General features: G+C 42.9%; 1 long non-coding RNA gene across 1 annotated transcript; it reads right to left on the reverse strand.

The window, feature by feature from the left end:
• Positions 1-26: 26 nt before the first annotated feature.
• LOC122556193 (uncharacterized) lies at positions 27-10,680 on the reverse strand. The gene is made up of 3 exons (XR_015759108.1): positions 10,559-10,680; positions 9,171-9,299; positions 27-280 (listed from the first exon to the last, which is right to left on the reverse strand). It is a non-coding gene; the product is annotated as an uncharacterized LOC122556193 (long non-coding RNA).
• Between the last annotated feature and the right edge of the window lie 2,213 nt (positions 10,681-12,893).

Consider the following 12,893-nt stretch of genomic DNA (forward strand, 5'->3'; position numbering starts at 1 on the left):
TGCCAGGGTGCAAGGTCTGACTTGCTGAGTATTTTAAATGGATACGTGAGAGTCATTAACAAGTCAGACATTGCCAAGTTTTTAAGGTAGAAATCAAAACTCCGCGTTTTCTTAATCTTGAAGAATATCCAGATTGCCAGGCTGTTTAATGTGAAGCTGATAATGAAAATGATCGAATAGAGTATTGGGTAAACCACTTCTGCAATCTTGCTGTCTCTTGAGCAGAAGGTATGATTTGAAGTTGTGTCATGTGTTCTATTCATTTTCTTGATTCTAAATCCTGGAAGTCAAGAGGGGAAATGAGCAAGAGTTAATGTTATTGTGATGAACTGGGTTAAAGTAATTTAACGAGGAGAAAGTGAGGACTGCAGATGCTGGAGATCAGAGCTGAAAATGTGTTTCTGGAAAAGCACAGCAGGTCAGGCAGCATCCAAGGAACAGGAGAATCGACGTTTCGGGCATAAGCCCTTCTTCAGGAATCCTGAAGAAGGGCTTATGCCCGAAACGTCGGTTCTCCTGTTCCTTGGATGCTGCCTGACCTGCTGCGCTTTTCCAGCAACACATTTTCAGCTAAAGTAATTTAACACCAATTCTTAAAGGCTTAAATGTAAATTGTACAACAGATAACTCTGATTTCTAAAAAGAGCTTACCAAGGTATCGCTTTTGGTTTAGATGCTCTGATGGTATTCTGCTGTATTTTGCTACACTTAAATAATCAGTAACAATTTTTTTTTTAGTTATTTATTCACATGGTAAACATCTGAAGTGAAGAATTCTCCAGTGGACAGATCCTTCTCTATCTGTGGCTCCTCTAGTCCCAGTGCCTCTGCCACCAAATTGGGCAAAGCAAATTGGGATGACTTTATCCCAGTCTGTTCTTGCCTAAGAAGTGCATCAAAGTATTAATCTTATTTTTGTTTTGGTTTAATATTTTTGCATTTGGAGTTTAGCATTATTTATAAAATCACGAGGGGCATCGATAGGGTGAATAGCAGAGGTTTTTTTCCCAGTGAGTCCAAAGGTGGAGGGCATAGGTTTAAGGTAAGAGGTTTATAAGGGACCTAAGGGGGCAACCCTTTCATGTGGAGGGTGCTGCCAGAGGAAGTGGTGGAGGCTGGTACAATTATAACATTTAAAAGGCATCTGGATGGGTATATGAGTCGGAAGGCTTCAGAGGGAAATGGACCAAATGCTGGGAAATGGGATTAGATTCATTTAGGATATCTGGTCGGCTTGGACGAGTTGGACCGAAGGGTTTATTTCCAGGCTGTGTGACTCTATGAATGTTCAGTGGTGTCAATGACGAGAGATTGTCAAGTATTCGATTACTTGGAGTGGAATGGAATTGAACTGACAGGAGAAATGCAATTAAATTAGACTTATCACACATCCAGTTCTCCTCTGTGATCAGTGTCACTTTCTTAATAGCTTGATTGGCGAGATTCAAATGGCAGCAATCCATGTAACCTTAAAATTCCCATGGCTTATCCACCTAGCCTGCATGTCACCCCCCCCCCCCCCCCCCCCCTCCCCCCTGACACTATAGGGCAATTTCCCATGGCTAATCCACTAACCTGCACATCTTTAGACCGTGGGAGGAAACCAGAGCACCCGGATGAAACCCACTGAGAATGTGCAAACTCCACGCATCCACCCGAGGGTGACATTGAACCAGGGTGCCAGGAGCTGTGAGGCAGCAGTGTGCTAACCCCACTGAGCCACTGTGTCTATACTAGGCATATAATTCAAGGGATCATTTGGGGAATTAGCCTCACTTCAGGAGAGAGTCAACTTAAGAGCATGTAAAACTAGTGTTTGCTCGATACTCTCCGTTTGCCAACTGTTTGTGAGTTGTGTGACTGATCTATTGGGTTAGGCGTAAATAGCACTCTGTCAGACAGTCGCATAAGAAATCAAACCAGCTTGAGAAGTCTCATTTGAAAAGCCCAAATGGAACACCATGTCCTCTTTGTGGGTCAGAGTGAGTAGAGAATGCGCAGGCAAAATTGGAATGTAATTATTCTAATTTCTGAGCTCTATGTTTACACAAAAACTCTTGGATAAAGATCAGGCAAGACATCTGGAAGAGCTTGATTGACTTAGTTTTTTCTTTGCCAGTAAGAACCTCTTCAGGAGGTAACTGCTGCCACTAGTAGGAGATATACCTTGCAAAGACCTCTTGCTGTTGTATTCCTCATTGTGGCTTGGTTGGGCATCCATCCTTAAGGGGAGGACTGGGTGAAGACAAATTGGTGGAAGATCCAGACTGTGAGCTGATTTAAGGAATGGAATGGGAATTAAGCTGACAGGTAACCAGAGCCAAATTTTATTGGTGCTTAGTGTCTGGTATTTGTGCTTTTGAGGCTGGCTGTGAAATCTTCATTTCAATGATAGCGACATTAAAACATCTTAATCTTTTACCAAGACAGGCAACTGGCTTAGTTTGAGAAATATACACACACACTGCTGATTTTCTTACTGTGACATTGATGTAACTAACTTTATCACTACACTATAAAATAACGCAGTGCCAGTAAATCCATCATTGCTGTACTATCTTGTCAGTAAAACTATCAAATTAGTTCCATTCCCTTCCTCACAGTTCATTGCCCTGTGAATACTTTTCGTTCACGTAACTATTCCATTCCCTTTTCGCAGTTGTTGAGTCTACATCAGGAAGTGCATTGCGGGTGATGCCACAGAGAGCTGTGGGGGCAGGGCCTTTCTATATTCAAAGCTGAGATAGATTCTTGATCGGTATTGGGATCAAGGGTTGTGGGGCAAGTGCAGGAAAGTGGATGAATGGTCTACTCCTGTTCTTATTTCTTATGGTCACGGCAGTTCACTGGTTAAAAAGAAACCGTGGCCTCAGGTTGTCTCTGGTGCTTGAGCCCATTATCCTGCATAGTCTTGGTACCCAGATGAGCTTTTGGAGGCTGTTTCTCAGACCAAATCATTGTTGAACCTCCCCATGACCTTCTGTGTTGTAAAGAGAACAGCTTCTCTGATCTGTTCATTCACCGAAGACCCTCATTCCTTTGTTTTATCCCAATAAAGTTCCTCTGTACTCTTTCTAAGACCTTAGCAGCTCTTTACAAACTGTCACGGCCAGAATCGAACATAATCTTTCAGCTGAATTCTAACTATTTCCTGAAGTTTTGATATAGCCTCCTGGTGTTTATACTCTTTTATTTTGCCTTCATTAAAGTCAAGAATTTGATATTCTTTTTGTAAACCAAAGACGACTCCTCAATTTATCTTCAAAGGTTTGTGTGTAAATGCCAGCAGATGCTATTGTTGCTGAAGCCCCTTGAAAACTCAACTGTTTTGTAAAATTTCATTTTAGATGAACTTTCCTCAAGCTTCCTGCCACTGTTCACAGTTCTCTGTTGGATTTCAGTCACTGGGTGCCTATTCGTTGTGATTATTACTATATTTTCATGGCAGAAATATCTGAAGTTCACTTAGTTATATCCTTCCCACGACCCTGCAATTTGCTTGAAATCATCACCTTATTTATGATGTGGAGGTGCTGGTGTTGGACTGCAGTGGGCAAAGTCAGAACTCGCATGACACCATGTTATAATCCAACAGGTTTGCTTGAAATCATAAGCTTTTGGAGCACTGCTCTTTCGTCAGTAAAGTCCACTTCACCTGATGAAAGAACAACTCTCTGAAAGCTTGTGATTTCAAATAAATCTATTGGATTCTAACCTGGTGTTGTGTGACTTCTTTCTTCATCCTATTTCTCTGTTGGACACTTTTCAGCAAATTCCACTGAAGCACTGTCCTTGGTAAACATTTCCATTCTTCCCCAAAGCGACACCAATGTTTTTTTTGCGCTTTGTGTAGGTGGAAGTTACTAAACGTACTTGTTTTCTGAAAACAGAAACTGGAACTGCACTCTGACTGATGCTGTGCTGTAGCATTGCCATTGGCTGGCTCAGCCAGTAGGTAAACCAAAGCCAAGTAACTGGAATCAGCCAGACCCTGCCCTTAATGTTTCTGTGGCCGCTTCACCCTGGCTTGGACAGCTTTGACTACAACGCTTTCTCCTTCTTGCAAGCCCACACCAGGATTAACCATCTGTACTTTGTGTGACATTTTAATTTGTTCACAGGATGTGGTGTTGCATACAAGGGCCAACACTTACTATGTTCCCTAACCATACCTATGAAGGCGGTAGGTAAGACGTTTCAGGAGTTTGAGTCTCAGACTTTGTTTTTCTAGTCAATACTGTGTGTAACTTAGCAAAGGACTTGCAGGTAATATTGGTGAGCCGTCACTAGTTCAGAAGGTGCTGTCGAAATCTTTGTATCTTGTTGCAGTACATCTTTTCCATGGTTTAAACTGTACTCGCAGGACACCCTATGGTCTAGGAATTGAAGGTTTATGGTGTAACTTGGGGTACAGATTGGCTGCTTTATTTGAGAATAGTGATGAGCTGCTTGAGTGTTTCTGGGACCACAGACATGTAGGCAAGTGAAGAGTTTTCGATAATGCTCCTCACTTATGCCTTTACAGACAATGGGCAGATATTGTGGAGACTGGACGTTGAAGTACTTGACATAGAATTTCCAAGATCTGACTGGTTCTTGGTCCACATTATTAGTGTGGCTGCCCTGTTCAGTTTCTGGTCAGTGGTATCACCAAGATACTGCTAGTCATGGATTCTCTCCTTGTTTGAAATAGTTATTGTCTGGCATTTATGTAGCTCAAATGTACTTACCACATATTAGCCCAATCCTGAATGATATCTGTATCTTGCTGCACGTGGGTCTGGTCTACTCTATTATTTGCGGAGTTGTGAATGGAGTTGTAATGACTTGTCCCGGTGATGATCTAAAATACAGACTAGTGAATTTTGAATTCCTTGTCCAGTTTAACCCCTTATATTTTATTGAATGAAATGGATTTGAAAATGACAAAACACACTGACTTAAGATGACCATAGTTGCATAGTTGGTCAAGTTTCATGAAGCCAATGTGGATTCGACTGAAGACCGTTTGAGCTGATGTTAACATTTTATTCCAAAACCTATGTCAGGGAGCTAGTGCTGTATTGGTAATGTCACTGAACACTCAATCCAGAACCCTGGGGATTCTAGGGATATGGGTTTAATACCCACCATGGTGGAAAGGTGAAATTTGAATTTGGAGCAACACAGTGGCTCAGTGGTTAACACTGCTGCCTCACAACGCCAGGGATCTGAGTTCGATTCCAGCATTGGGCGACTGCCTGTCTGTGTGGAATGTTTGCATGTTCTCCCAGTGTCTGCATGGGTTTCCTCCCATGTACAAAGATATGCAGGTTAGGTGGATTTACCATAGGAAATGCGTGGACAGCGTGGGGAGCTGGGTGTGGGTGGGATGCTGTTCAGAGTGTGAGTGCATGCTCCATGGGCTGAATAGCCTCTCCCCACATTGTAGGGATTATATGATTGAGACAAGTTATCCCCTCCTTAGATTGCATGAGAAGACCTGAATCTCTTGTGTGATTTGTACCATTGTGATTTGGTTTCACATGTTGGATATGAAAACATTGTCAGCAATTCTCAAGCATGGAGACAAAGAATTCAGGTGAATGCACGTGCGTGTGTTTCAAGAACCTCCCCTTTAGCGGAGTAAGAGACATGAAACTAAGGATGCAAGATTATCCTTGGGCTTAGCTCCATCTATATATTCCTCTCTATCTCTCTCTCTATACTGTATGTATAAATCCCCAGGATAATATTGATCAGAAATGAACATCCAGTCTCCAAGAATTTAAGGAAGCACTTCACTATGGCTATTGGGATTAAGACATTCCTGATGAAGGGCTTATGCCCGAAACGTCAATTCTCCTGCTTCTCCGATACTGCTTGACCTGCTGTGCCTTTTCAGTGCCACACACTCACATTCTCGACTCTGATTCTCCAGCATCTGTGGTTTTAGGTTAAAACCATACACTTCAAAGACTGTGTGTGTGTGTGTGTGTGTGTGTGTGTGTGTGTGTGTGTGTGTGTGTGTGTGAGAGAGTGGGGGGGGGGGGCTGTCTCTTTAATGTTTCTGCTGCAGATAATAAAGTTGCTCTTCGCTCACTCAAAATCTTATAATTGGCTACTTATTGCTACAGTGAAAATTACTTAACTAATTGGAAAGAGCTTTAACTGTGTTAAAAAGATTTTAAAACATTTTGTTGTGACCAACTGGGAAGATTGAAACATTGGGAGCTCATTTGCCTCTTCTGACTTGGTCATAACACACTATACAATGCCTCATACTGACCTTGTATCGGAGTGGAGGTCATTGATAAAGCAGATGAAGGAAGCTGGGTCTGGGTTACTGTCCTGATATTGGTTATTTGAGGCTAATTCTTTGTGGTAAGTATGACTTCAGTCTCATTCTCCAGGACTTCGTCATAGAGTCACAGACTCTTTGGTGCAATTCATTCATGCCGACCAGATATCCCAACCCAATCTAGTCCCACCTGCCAGCACCTGGTCCATATCCCTCCAAACCTTTCTATTCATATACCCATCCAGATGCCTTTCAAATGCCGTAATTGTCAGCCTCCACCACTTCCTCTGGCCGCTCATTCTATACACGTACCACTCTCTGCGTGAAAAAGTTGCCCCTTAGGTCCCTTTTATATATCTTTTCCCTCTCACCTTAAACCTATGCCCTCTAGTTCTAGTCTCCCCCACCCTAGGGAAAAGACCTTGTCTATTTACCCTATGCATGCCCCTCATAATTTTGTAAACCTTTATAAGGTTATCCCTCAGCCTCTGACGCTCCAGAGAAAGTGGCCGTAGCCCATCCAACCTCTTCCTATAGCTCAAATCCACCAACCCTGGCTTGGAGGTGCTGGTGTTGGACTGGGGTGGACATAGTTTAAAAATCACACAGCACCAGGTTATAGTCCAACAGGTTTAATTGAAAGCACTAGCTTTCGGAGCACTACTCCTTCATCAGGTGGTTGTGGATGAAGGAGCAGAGCTCTGAAAGCTAGTGCTTCCAATTAAACCTGTTGAGCAAGAAGCTGGTGTTGTGTAATTTTTAACTTTGTCCAACCCTGGCAACATCCTTGTAAATCTTTCCTGAACCCTTTCAAGTTTCGCAACATCCTCCTGATAGGAAAGAGACCAGAATTCCATGCAGTATTCCAAAAGTGGCCTAACCAGTGTCCTGTACTGCTGCAACAAGACCTCCCTCTCCTTGATATCTTTGATGGGAAAATCCATCCTTCTCATTTCTGGATATTCGCTGCTTTGTCCAGGTTTGAACCAAAGCTGCAACAAAGTCTGGAGCCAAGAGGACCTTCAGAAACCCAAACAGAGTCTATGGACAGGTTGTTACTGAGTAAGCTGCCCTTGATAGGGGTCAATTTAGCTCATTTGGCTGGATGGCTGGTCTATGATGCGGAGTGAAGCCAACAGCATGGGTTCAATTCCCACACCGGCTGAAGTCCCCAAGAGTGACTGTCCTTCTCAACCTCTTCCCTCGCCTGAGATGTGGTGACTCTCAGGTTAAACCACCACCTTCCTTCCCTCCCCTTCTAATGAGAGTACAATTCTATGGTCTGGCAGGTCTGTAGAAATTTCACCTTTCCCTTTTTACTTGCTAGTACTGTTCATAAGGTCCCCCTCACCTCGCTGTCCGGAGTGATCTCCAAATTGCGGGTGACGCGCCTATTGGCCATTGATTTTGACCTCAACCCTGCTTGAGTGTCCTCCTCTCCAAGTCAACTTTTATCTTCTGGTTTCCTGCTTAAGGGCATACGCAGACTGCTGCCTGCTGACCACAGCAGCTTAAGGAGGAACAGAGAGAGCAACAGCACAGCATTAATGAAGAGATCCCGTCACTTAATCTGCCATCCGCGGCCAGCAACTTGGGTATTGTCACTGCACGCACCTTTTTGAAGTTAGTCACAATGTGGTGAGTCACTGGGCACGAGTGAGCAGCAGCTGAGCTGGAGGTGTGTTTGCCAGCTCATGAGAGGCATTTGAACTGCAGAGAAATCTGATGGGGCAGTGTACACACAGAGAAACACACATTGATGCACACAGCTATATATGCACGCACACAGAGTTATACACACAGGTGTGCACCCACAGTCATGCAAGACTACAGAGGCACAACACATGGCTATACCTACACAGTCATATCCACATGCACAAACAAGTACAGCTACACAGATACAGAGGCACAGACACACTGTCAATCTCAAAAGACCATGCTGCAGCTCTGGAGTCACTGCCCCAATACCTATCGAGGCTTTTGTGAGGTCAAGTCATCAGCGAAATTTTCCCAACGCAGAGGAAGACTAAGGGAACTTCAGGATGGGCATTAAATGTGCATTGGACCCCACATCCCAAGAATGAATAAAGGAGAGGATGTAGCAAATCTCTTTAGCAATTGCAGGAACTCACTATATCACCTCCAAACTCCAGAGTACTTCTGCATGCGTACAATAAACAGATGAGTTTTGTTTTGAAAGATCATTTTACCGGCAAGTTGTCCTTCGCTCTTTACTCAGCATTGATGGGTGGCCCAACCTGCTCTTGAAAATGTGTTGTGCAAATTTGTTGCGTGGACTTGTGTGGCCCAGAATAACAAGTCATGCTGATGTCTTGATAGTACTGTGTTATTTGCTTCCAGTATCTGAAGGGGGCATCCTTCGTGTGGTGGGAGGGGGCACAGGGCTTGGGCAGTGTGTCCTACATTTATACCAAGGAGATAAAGTTCCTGACCGGTCTGTTTTGGAGAAGGTGTTAGCCTGGATATCATACAAACATAGGAAGTAGGAGCAGGAGTAGGCCGTTTGGACCTTCAAGCCTGCTTCACCATTTAATGTGGCAGATCATCCAACACCTCACCTTGTTCCTTCGTTTGGCTCATAGCCTTTGATCCCTTTAGCCCTAAGTACTATATCTAACTACTTCTTGAAAACATTCAGTGTTTTAGCCTCAACTGCTTTCTGTGGCAGAGAATTTCACAGCCTCCCTACTCTCTGGGTGAAGAAATTACCCCTCCTCTCAATCCTAAATGGCCTACCCCACATTGTTACCTTGGTTCTGGGGTGCCCCAGTCATCAGCAACAGATTGTTGGAAAAAGTCTACAGATAGATACATTTTACCATATCTATTTTGGCATAAAATAGGCAATTGTAAATCAGACAATTTGTACCTTGATCCGATTTCTTCAGTGGGAGGCGATAACTTGCACTGATAAAGTACCTTTGGTTGTGGTAAGATGTTACAAATTGCTTTCCAAAGAGGTGATCTGACAAGTGTTGAGGCTGAGCCAAGGAAGCAGCTGTATAAAACAAGAGAATAAGTATTTGCCGAGAATTAGGTTTGGGTAACATCTTAAAGCAAGGCCAAGAATTGGCGAGAGCAGGTTATGAGAAGGAAACTGAGCGTAGGTAGGCCGCAGGATTAGAAGTTGTTACTGTGTAACTTGTCTGTCAAAGGTTGCTCTTCCTGAGCTCCTAGTGTCTGTCATGATCAGTTAACAACTCATTGCTAAATTCCTATGACATGAGTGGAGATGAAAGGAGATAATTGCCAGGGCAGAGGTTATAGTGGGGTAATCCCTTGAAGATTGAGTTAGAGATAAACAGGGTAGTGAAGAAGGCATTTGGAATGCTTGCCTTTATTGGTCAGTGCATTGAGTATATGAGCTGGGATGTCATGTTGCAGCTATACAGCACATTGGTTAGGACACGTTTGGAATATGCATTCAATTGCTATGGGAAACATGTTGTTAAACTTGAAAAGATTCAAAAAGATTTCCCAAGGATGTTTCTGGGGTTGGAGGGTTTGAGCTATAGGGAGATGTTAAATAGGCTGGGGCTATTTTCCTTGGAGCATCGGAGGCTGAAAGGTGACCTTGTGGAAGTTTATAAAATCATGAGGGGCATGGATGGGGTGATTAGCCTAAATCTTTTTCCCAAGGTAGGGGGAATCCAAAACTAGAGAGCAAAGGGTTTAAGGTGAGATGAGAAAGATTTAAACGTTTAAGGAGGGGCAACTTTTTCATGCAGATGGTGGTGCAGGTATGGAATGAGCTGTCAGAGGAAGTGGAGGAGCTAGGTGCAGTCAGATCATTTAAGAGGCGTTTGGATGTATACATTAATAGGAAGGGTTTAGAGGGATATGGGCTTAAAGCTGGCAAGTGGGTCCAGATTAATTTAAGATAACTAATTGGCATTGATGAGTTGGACTGAAGGTTCAGTTTCTGTGTTACATATCTCCATGACTCTAAATCCAGTTAAAGTATAACATAACCTTTTTGCTATCCCCTTATTAATAAATCCCGGAATACTGTATGCTGCATTAACTGATCTCTTAGCCTGCCTCGCCCTATTCAGTGAATTATCCACAGATATACCCAGGTCTCATTGTTCCCACATCGTTTTTGTTGTGCCCTTTATATCACTTACTGTTCTTCCTATCAAAAGGAATCATTTAACCATTGCACTCACTCTAGTATCCTTGATTTATAAAGGTAAACTCGGCATGGATAACACGATCAAATTTAATCAAATAGAAGTACATATTTGGAAAGGTTACCTGCGCAAAATGTGTAAGATGCTGGATGAGTCTTCTGCAGATCCTTGGAATGGTAGTCAGGAACGCCTGTTTACAAGCAACTAAATCATGTGTATAATGTCTATGTATAAATTCAGATTTTCTTTTTATCAGCAATAAACTCAAAATGAACATAATTTCCTGGAATTAGTATGCGTGCTAATTTATGTTAGAACTTGTCAGTTTTGAGAGCCAACAATGAGAGAGCTTCGGTTGAAGGCGGGTCTGTGCGTGTTGGCAGTAAGGATTCTGAATAACTGAAACCCTCAGTTACTTACCTGAACTGCAGTTTGCTTATGTATTTTACTACATCTGAAAAGAAAATGTTGTTACAGCTTCTCAATAAAAATGCAGGACGTTGAAAAGAAAGTAATAATACCTCTCGAAGTTAGAATTTGTGCTTTAACTGCTGCAGGGTCTCCAGTAGATTGTACGGTATTAGCCTTTTAAGGGTGGGATGACCGTTGCTAGGATCACAAATTCCTTTCAAATGAGAAACGCTGATTTTAATCTCACCCCTCCACGTGATCAGTCCTACAATCTTCCTTCGGTTTGGATGACCCCACCTATTGTGTGGACTAGCACTGCACGCAACCTTTTGAGAATAATCTCAATTCGACATTAACTCAGCACAGGAGTTTGGATAGCTCTCTCCTTAGAGAGTAATGTCTGACGGTGATTTGACCACATCTCAGGTGAGGGGAGAGGTTGAAAACCTTCATGTTCATCTCAGCCCTGTGCGGGAATTGAACCCACAGTGTGTGTGTCATCCTGCATCACATTCCGGCTGTCCAGCTAACTGAGTATAGTGGACTTGGGTTAGACAGGTTCAAACACAACTGCTTGAGCAATGATGCTGAACAGCTTTGCATATTTCCTTTACTACTGTCTTGCATTATCTTGCCATAATGTCAACAAGTTAATCCGTGGTTCCAAAGAAGAATCACACTGGGCGCAAAACATTTACTTGGTTTCTCTTGCCACAATACTGCCAGACCTAATGAGCATTCCAGCAAGTTCTGTTTGGATGAAGTTAATCTGTGGATTGCTCAATATTCATTCATAAGAAATTCTATTCTCCTCTTGGAATCTCTCCCATTACTTTCAGAACTCCCAGAGGCATGGGCTTTAACTGCAGTGATGTTGCTTTGCAAATGACAAATCCAGCCCTTGCCACAGCACTTCTGTAAATTCTTGAGTGTATACCGCAAGTCCATTTTATCCTTTTAAATTAAGAAATGAGTTATGAAAAATGGTGGAAGAGCTTCATTTATTTGCTGGAAATGTGTTGCTGGAAAAGCGCAGCAGGTCGGGCAGCATCCAGGGAACAGGAGAATCGACGTTTCGGGCATAAGCCCTTCTTCCTGAAGAAGGGCTTATGCCCGAAACGTCGATTCTCCTGATCCCTGGATGCTGCCCGACCTGCTGCGCTTTTCCAGCAACACATTTCCAGCTCTGATCTCCAGCATCTGCAGACTTCACTTTTTCCCTTCATTTATTTGCACCTGGATTATTTAAAAAAAAACGAACGACCTCCACACACCTTGAATGGTTAATTCAAGGGCTCTCTCTCCTTACGTTGTTCTAGAATCTTCCAAATGCAGTTTGATATTACTTGGATGGCGGTTATGTTTAATTATATGCAGGTATTGGGCATTAACTGGGGTTTCATTTCAGGATGTGTAACAAGATAAATTACTGAAACTGTGAGTATTTGAAGGTGGGTGGCACTGTCAGTAATAATGTACAAGCTCTCCTTAGATTGTCCTGGAAGAGCTGTCCAATTTATGTGACAAATAAAATAGTGACCTGCTGGTTGGATGATCACTATTTTGTAATGTCATTGGCATCTGTTGCAAAGAGTGGGCATGTCTTAAACTCCCGCACATCAACCCAATTTAGTTTAAATGCGACTTTGCAATTTTCTCATAACGTGGATTGTTCGAGAATGGAACTGCCGCATTATAGCAAAACCAAAGGTACTAGGAAGTGAAACCTGCATTTGTGGGGTTACAAATTAAGGCTGACTACAAATGCTAGTATACCCCGTCATACCTGATGAGGTGGAGAATTAATTTATACACTGAGCATCTAAGAAAACGTGACCTTTGTGAGACTGGAGAAATGGGTTCATCTTATAGAGTAGTTATAGCCACTTGTCTGTTATGTTAGAACAAAGAAAATTTACAGCCCAGGAACAGGCCCTTCGGCCCTCCAAGCCTGAGCCGATCCAAATCCATTGTCTAAACCTGTTGGTCAATTCCTAAGCATTTGTATCCCTCTGCTCCCCACTTACTCATGCATCTGTCCAGATGCA

This window comes from Chiloscyllium plagiosum, unplaced genomic scaffold, assembly GCF_037043375.1.
Source record: "Chiloscyllium plagiosum isolate Xiang-an unplaced genomic scaffold, Cpla_swu_hap1 HiC_scaffold_13, whole genome shotgun sequence".
In the NCBI taxonomy this organism is placed as follows: domain Eukaryota; kingdom Metazoa; phylum Chordata; class Chondrichthyes; order Orectolobiformes; family Hemiscylliidae; genus Chiloscyllium; species Chiloscyllium plagiosum.